Raw genomic sequence first — 6,485 nt, forward strand, 5'->3', positions numbered from 1 at the left:
GTAATGCAATTGCCGTCGAAAAGTGCTGCATTATTTATTTAAAGAAGGTCTGCTATGAGTGCGGACTGATACAGATAGTGCGGTAAGCAAGGGATTTGGACTAATTAAACAGGTCCCCCTCCAGGGATGAGCTGCGGACTTGGTGTATGTAATCGAATTTAATGCTCGTAATTGAGACCACCTGAGTGTTCGTCGCAGCCTTCTTTCTTCCCTGGCTGTTGCATCGTGAGTTCGGCAGGTTCGCCGCCGGACAGGGCCTCTGGTTAACGGAGTCCTGTGTACACAAAGAAGGAAAATAATAATGAAAAAAAAGGAGGCACGCTTGCAAGCCCCTGGTGTGGTCGAGCCGCACCCTGGGTCCATTGTGATCGTGCCCCTTCCCCGGCGCCCATGGTATCTCCAAAGCGTAATGATGTACGCGGAGGGTTGTTCTTGCAATTATGTGAGGGCGGGGGTTAGGGCCGCATTGCTACGCGTGCTCTGATCGTGCCAGGTAGTCTTCGTTGGTATTGCTTCGGGCGCGTTTTGCTGTATCCGGCCGTTTAACAGCCGGACTCGAAAATTGCCTTAGAAGGCTGCTCTGTACTTCTGCCGCGAGAGCTGCTGTATGTTCCTCCGTTCGGAGGGAGCGTTCCATATTTCCGTTGACCGTGATGACTCCTCGAGGGCCTGGCATCTTGAGCTTTAGGTATGCATAATGCGGCACCGCGTTGAACTTTGCAAACGCGGTTCGTCCAAGCAGAGCGTGATAGCCGCTGCGAAATGGGACTATGTCGAAGATTAACTCTTCGCTCCGGAAATTATCCGGGGATCCGAAGACCACTTCCAATGTGACTGAGCCCGTACAATTGGCTTCCACACCTGGTATGACACCTTTAAAGGTTGTCTTGTAGGTTTAATCCTTGAGGGGTCTATGCCCATCTTGCACACTGTATCCTGATAAAGCAGGTTCAAGCTACTACCGCTGTCCATCAGGACTCTCATGAGGTGAAATCCATCGACGATTGGGTCTAGAACCAATGCGGCGAATCCGCCATGGCGTATGCTGGTCGGATGGTCTCTTCGATTGAAAGTGATCGAACAAGAGGACCATGGATTGAACTTCGGGGCGACTAGCTCCATCGCATAGACGTCCCTTAGTGCGCGCTTCCTCTCCCTCTTGGGTATATGGGTTGCATAAATCATGTTCACCGTCCGCACTTGTGGGGGAAGCCCTTTTGTCCTCTATTGTTCGGCGGTCGGGTCTCCTCCTTGTCGTCGCTGTTTAGCCCCTTGTCATTGTTTTCGGCAGTTAACTTGCCTGCCTGCTTGAACACCCAACAATCTCTGTTGGTGTGATTGGCTGGCTTTTCGGGGGTGCCATGTATCTGGCATAAGCGGTCGAGTATTCGGTCCAAGTTGGACGGACCCGGAGTGGTTCTTTTGAATGGCTTCTTCCGCTGACCGGGTTTAGAGCCTCGGAATCCGGCGTTGACTGCCGTATCCTCCTTATCGTCGCCGTTAATGTGGCGTTTATTTTTGTTTTGACGTGACCTGCCGTTGTTGTCCTTAGTATCCGGACTGCCAGAATTTTTACGGAGATTGTTGCTGCGAGCTAGCCAGTTATCCTCTCCCGCGCAAAAGCGGGTCATTAATGATGTGAGGGCTGCCATGGATTTCGGCTTTTCCTGTCCCAGGTGCCGGACTAGCCTCTCGTCGCGGATGTTATGTTTGAAGGCTGCAAGGGCCTCTGCATCCAGACAGTCGACAATTTGGTTTTTCTTTGTCAAGAACCGTGTCCAGAATTGTCTGGCCGATTCGTCTAGCTGCTGAATGATGTGGCTTAGGTCATCGGCGTCTGGTGGTCGCACATACGTGCCCCGGAAGTTGTCGAGGAATGCGGCTTCCAGGTCTTCCAAACACCCAATTGACTCTGCGGGCAAGCTGTTGAGCAATGCCGAGCTGGTCCTTTAAGCTTGCGTGGGAGATACTTGATGGCATGGAGATCATCGCCGCGGGCCATATGGATGTGGAGAAGATAATCTTCGATCCAAACCGCGGGGTCTGTTGTGCCATCATAGGATTCAATGTTTACGGGTTTAAACCCTTCAGGGATTTGATGATCCATTACTTCGTCGGTGAAGCATAGCGGGTGTGCGGCCCGGCCGGGGTTATTGTATCCGGCGCGACGGTATTCGTCATGGGTCGTGGGGCGCCCACGTGATCCGTAGATGGATCTGGATTGCCTTGCTTTGTCCTCCAATATATCTCGCAAGTCCGGCGCGTTCCCTCTTGGCTTCGTACTTTTGGAGCGATGCCGGGGTACGGTCTTGGTTGGGGGCCTGGATGCCTCTCTGTCACGACCACGGGGTGGTCGGTCAGCCGTATCGTGCGCCGGTGATGGAGGTATGTATGCTTCCTCCTCTTATCGGGGGAGCAGCTTGCGTTTTGGGTAACTTTTGGAGGGGCCTTCGAGTTTATACTCTTCGGCCGCGAGGACCTCGGTCCATCGATCGGCCAGCAGATCCTGATCAGCTTGAAGCTGCTGCTGCTTTTTCTTTAGGCTATTTGCCGTGGCGATAAGCCTGCGTTTGAAACACTCTTGTTCGACGGGATCCTCAGGCACGATGAATTCGTCGTCATTGAGGCTTGCTTCGTCTTCGGAGGGAGGTGTATAGTTATAATCCTCGACCTCTTCGTCTGCCACCCTCTCGTGAGGGCTTGCTTCTGCATCCTCCTGCGCTGAGTCTTGCTGGAGGGGATTATCTTCGGCACTCTCTGGGGTATTATTATCTCCTGTGCCGGAATCTCCATTCTTGCTGTGGCGGGATTTAGAGCGGCGCCGCGGACGCTGGCGCTTGGGCTGCTTCTTTAGAGAATCTGCCTTCGCTGCTTCTTCGCCGTCCCCGTCTTTTGGGGTGTCCACCATGTATATGTCGTATGACGAGGTGGTCTTCCAGTGCCCTGTAGGCGCTGGTTCTTGTTCGTCTCCGGCGTCGTCATCCATAGCGTCGATGTCTTCGGAGTCGTAGTCTAGCATGTCGGTTAGATCGTCGACAGTGGCTACAAAGTGGGTGGTGGGTGGGCTCCGAATTTCTTCGTCGTCCGTATCCCAACCACCCTGGCCATAGTCCGGCCAGGACTCTCCTGATAGCGAGAGATGCTTTAGCGAATTTAGGATGTCGCCAAAGGGCGAGTGTTGGAAGATGTCCGTGGCGGTGAATTCCATAATCGGAGCCCAATCCGATTCGATTGGTAGGGGCGTGGGAGGTCCGGAGTCCGGCAAGGGGTCCGGCACCTCGGAATCACGAGTTTCGCGAGGGACGAGATTAGTGTTCGGCTCCATCGCCGTGGAAGTTGAAGCCCCCGAGGTGGCGTCCATCCACCGGTCCTCGATCTGGGCGATCGGCTCTGGACTAAGGGCCGAAGCAGATTCGTGTGCGGCCTCCAAGGCACTGTTCGGCGGCAGAGCTAGATCATGCCCATCGCAACAGTGCGGCGCGCTTGGCTTTGGCTCGAGCCCGTCGAAGATCAAGTCCCCGCGGGCGTCGACTGTGAAGTTTAGGCTTCCAAACCTGACCTGATGGCCAGGGGCGTAACTTTCGATCTGCTCCAGATGGCCAAGCGAATTAGCCCGCAGTGCGAAGCCGCCGAATACGAAGATCTATCCGGGGAGAAAAGTCTCACCCTGAACAGAGTTGTTGGTTGAAGATGCCATCGAGCCTATCGGTGATGACACAGAGGAATTCTCAATGAAAGCACCAATGTCGGTGTCAAAGCCGGCGGATCTCGGGTAGGGGGTCCCGAACTGTGCGTCTAGGCGGATGGTAACAGGAGACGAGGGACACGATGTTTTACTCAGGTTCGGGCCCTCTCGATGGAGGTAAAACCCTACGTCCTGCTTGATTAATATTGATGATATGGGTAGTACAAGAGTGGATCTACCATGAGATCAAGGAGGCTAAACCCTAAAGCTAGCCTATGGTATGATTGTTGTAATGTATGTTGTGTCCTACGGACTAAAGCCCTCCGGTTTATATAGACACCGGAGGAGGCTAGGGTTACACAGAGTCAGTTACAATGGTAAGAGATCTACATATCCGTATTGCCAAGCTTGCCTTCCACGCCAAGGAAAGTCCCATCCGGACACGGGACGGAGTCTTCAATCTTGTATCTTCGTAGTCTTGGAGTCCGGCGGACGATGATAGTCCGGCTGTCCGGACACCCCCTAGTCTAGGACTCCCTCAGATTCAGTCCGCCGAGAGCGGGCTGAACGCGTCCTGCCTTAGCCTTATAAAGGCTTTTGAGGTATGTTTCCTAGGAAACCCTTGAGGAATTTTCATAATATGAGTAGTAGCCCCTGATGCACTGTCCGGCAAAGGAGACGGAGCCGGGAAGGGGATCAAACCCCCTGCCTTCGCAAGAGCCTATGTAAATAACGTATACCCTTTGTTGTGAAACAGGCATCCGCAGAGAGGACGTCCGCTTTCAATATGCGGAAGTGTCCCAACTGAAGCAGAGCCTTGCACGGGCCGAGGAAGAACTTGGCCGTGTGAGATAGCAACTGGAAGACAAGCAAGGTATGTTAAAACACATTTGTCTTGGAGTTGGCACGAACGGATGGTTGTGTAGAATAAAAAATTATGGTATTGTGTGCTCTAGGAGCGGGTGCCGAATACGAGGCACTAAAGAAAGCTTTGCTGATGCCAACAAGAAGGCTGAGGCCGAACAGGCGCTTCATGAAAAACACGAGGCCAGGGTTATCACAGCTGAGCGAGAGCTTCAGGAAGCTGTGAAGAAAAGCGAGGGCTTGGAGCAGAGTCTAAAAGGGAAAGAATTCGAGCTCGCCCAAGCTCTCGAGGATGCAGAAGGTGCTCGGGAAGAAGCTCGAGGTGCTGCGCGGGACATTCAGGAGGCCCGGAAAGTGGCGGCTGGTAAGGCCTTCTTTATTCTTAGCCTTGTATATGTTAGAATGTGAAGAATCCAAGCGGCAAGCTGAATTCTTATTTTTCCAGGGGCTTTTGCGGATCTTCCTCGCAGCATATCAGACGCTGCTCAGTTCTACCGCACTGAGGAGAAGAAGACTATAGAGAGGGATTTTTGGTTGCAGTATCTGGTGCCGAACTATCCGGTGCCATTTATCGATCAGATGAAACAGCTGGTCGAACTGCACCAGGCGGCCGAACTAGCCATGAAGGACTTAGTTGTCCGATTGTGGCCTGCAGAGCCGATTGTGGGCGCCTGTCCTCGGCTTGATGCTATCAAGCGATCAGTCTGCATAGAAGGCGCGCGTATGGCGTTTGCCCATGCGAAGTGCATTGGGGGAGGCTTGACGCGGAGAAGCTGATAACTGAGGGGCCGTCGGAGGGTAAGGAGCACCGCAAGCCCGAGCTGTATTATGAAGGTGTGATGAAAGGGGCCCGCCTTGTGGCGGACAAGTGTGCTAAGGACATCATATTTCCCTGAGGGCATTTGTGCCGCTTGTTGTAAAATGGGATTATGGCGTGTTTATTATATATTGCCTGTTTTATTTGAACATAAGTTCTTCCTGTGCAACTGTTTTATTGTATTCAAATTCTGGGAGTTGGCTAGTCGTCGGCTTCTGCCCCCTCGTAAAAATGATACGGGGGTGTTCGGGATATATTTGAACGCTCTTTATCCCATAGTTGGGTCCTTTTAAGGAGGTGTATCTTTCCGCGAACCAGGCAATCGGACTATAAGGCTTTATTACTCTCACTTAGCCATAGGAATTCGAGTATGGTTGGCGTAGCCCTTAGTGTTCGGAAGGCCGAACTAGTGGCTCTATTAGCGCCTTATCAGAAGACCGATCCATCGCACTTAGCATTTATAATGGTGTTGTGCGGAATAAATCTTTAAGGATTTTATAACCTCTCGAATAGCAGACCGGCTCTCGCTTCGTCATGATAGTCAGTTTTCGGCTTTCTCTACTGAGGTGCTCGTCCGGCTGAACCGGGACACAATCGCAGTAGTTCTCCCAGCGCTACCTTAGCCGATAGAACGGAACGTAAGGTACCAACACATGGGACCGGGCAAACCCAACCAATGACCCAAGACATGATTCAGAGCAGATGCATATAGTGCTATAAGTTCGGGGTGCTGAACGACTGAAAAGGTGGTCGGACATTATTGCCGTATTGTGGAGCCCCTGGTACAACCAGGCGAACGCGAAGCATGGCTGTCATTGTCGGCAAAGAGGCGTCAGCGATAAACGACAGCCGGTAATTGCTATTTGAGTCTACGCATTGTAGTAGGGTGATATGTCTATGCATATTAGTATGATGTATGGAAAGAGGTGTTATTTGGCAGAACCTGTTATGGACGGACTGGAGGGAGTTGTGTGTGGATCAAGAATGAATCCGAACTGCCTTCTACCTGCATGTTTGTCGGGGTTCTGGGAATGGGGGTCCCCAGACTTGCGTGCCTGCGGCCTGCGGCGTGGCTCAAAGGGGCCCAGCACGGCCCATCTTCATCAACACAAGCTCAAG

Source organism: Triticum dicoccoides, chromosome 3B (genome assembly GCF_002162155.2).
Source record: "Triticum dicoccoides isolate Atlit2015 ecotype Zavitan chromosome 3B, WEW_v2.0, whole genome shotgun sequence".
NCBI lineage: Eukaryota > Viridiplantae > Streptophyta > Magnoliopsida > Poales > Poaceae > Triticum > Triticum dicoccoides.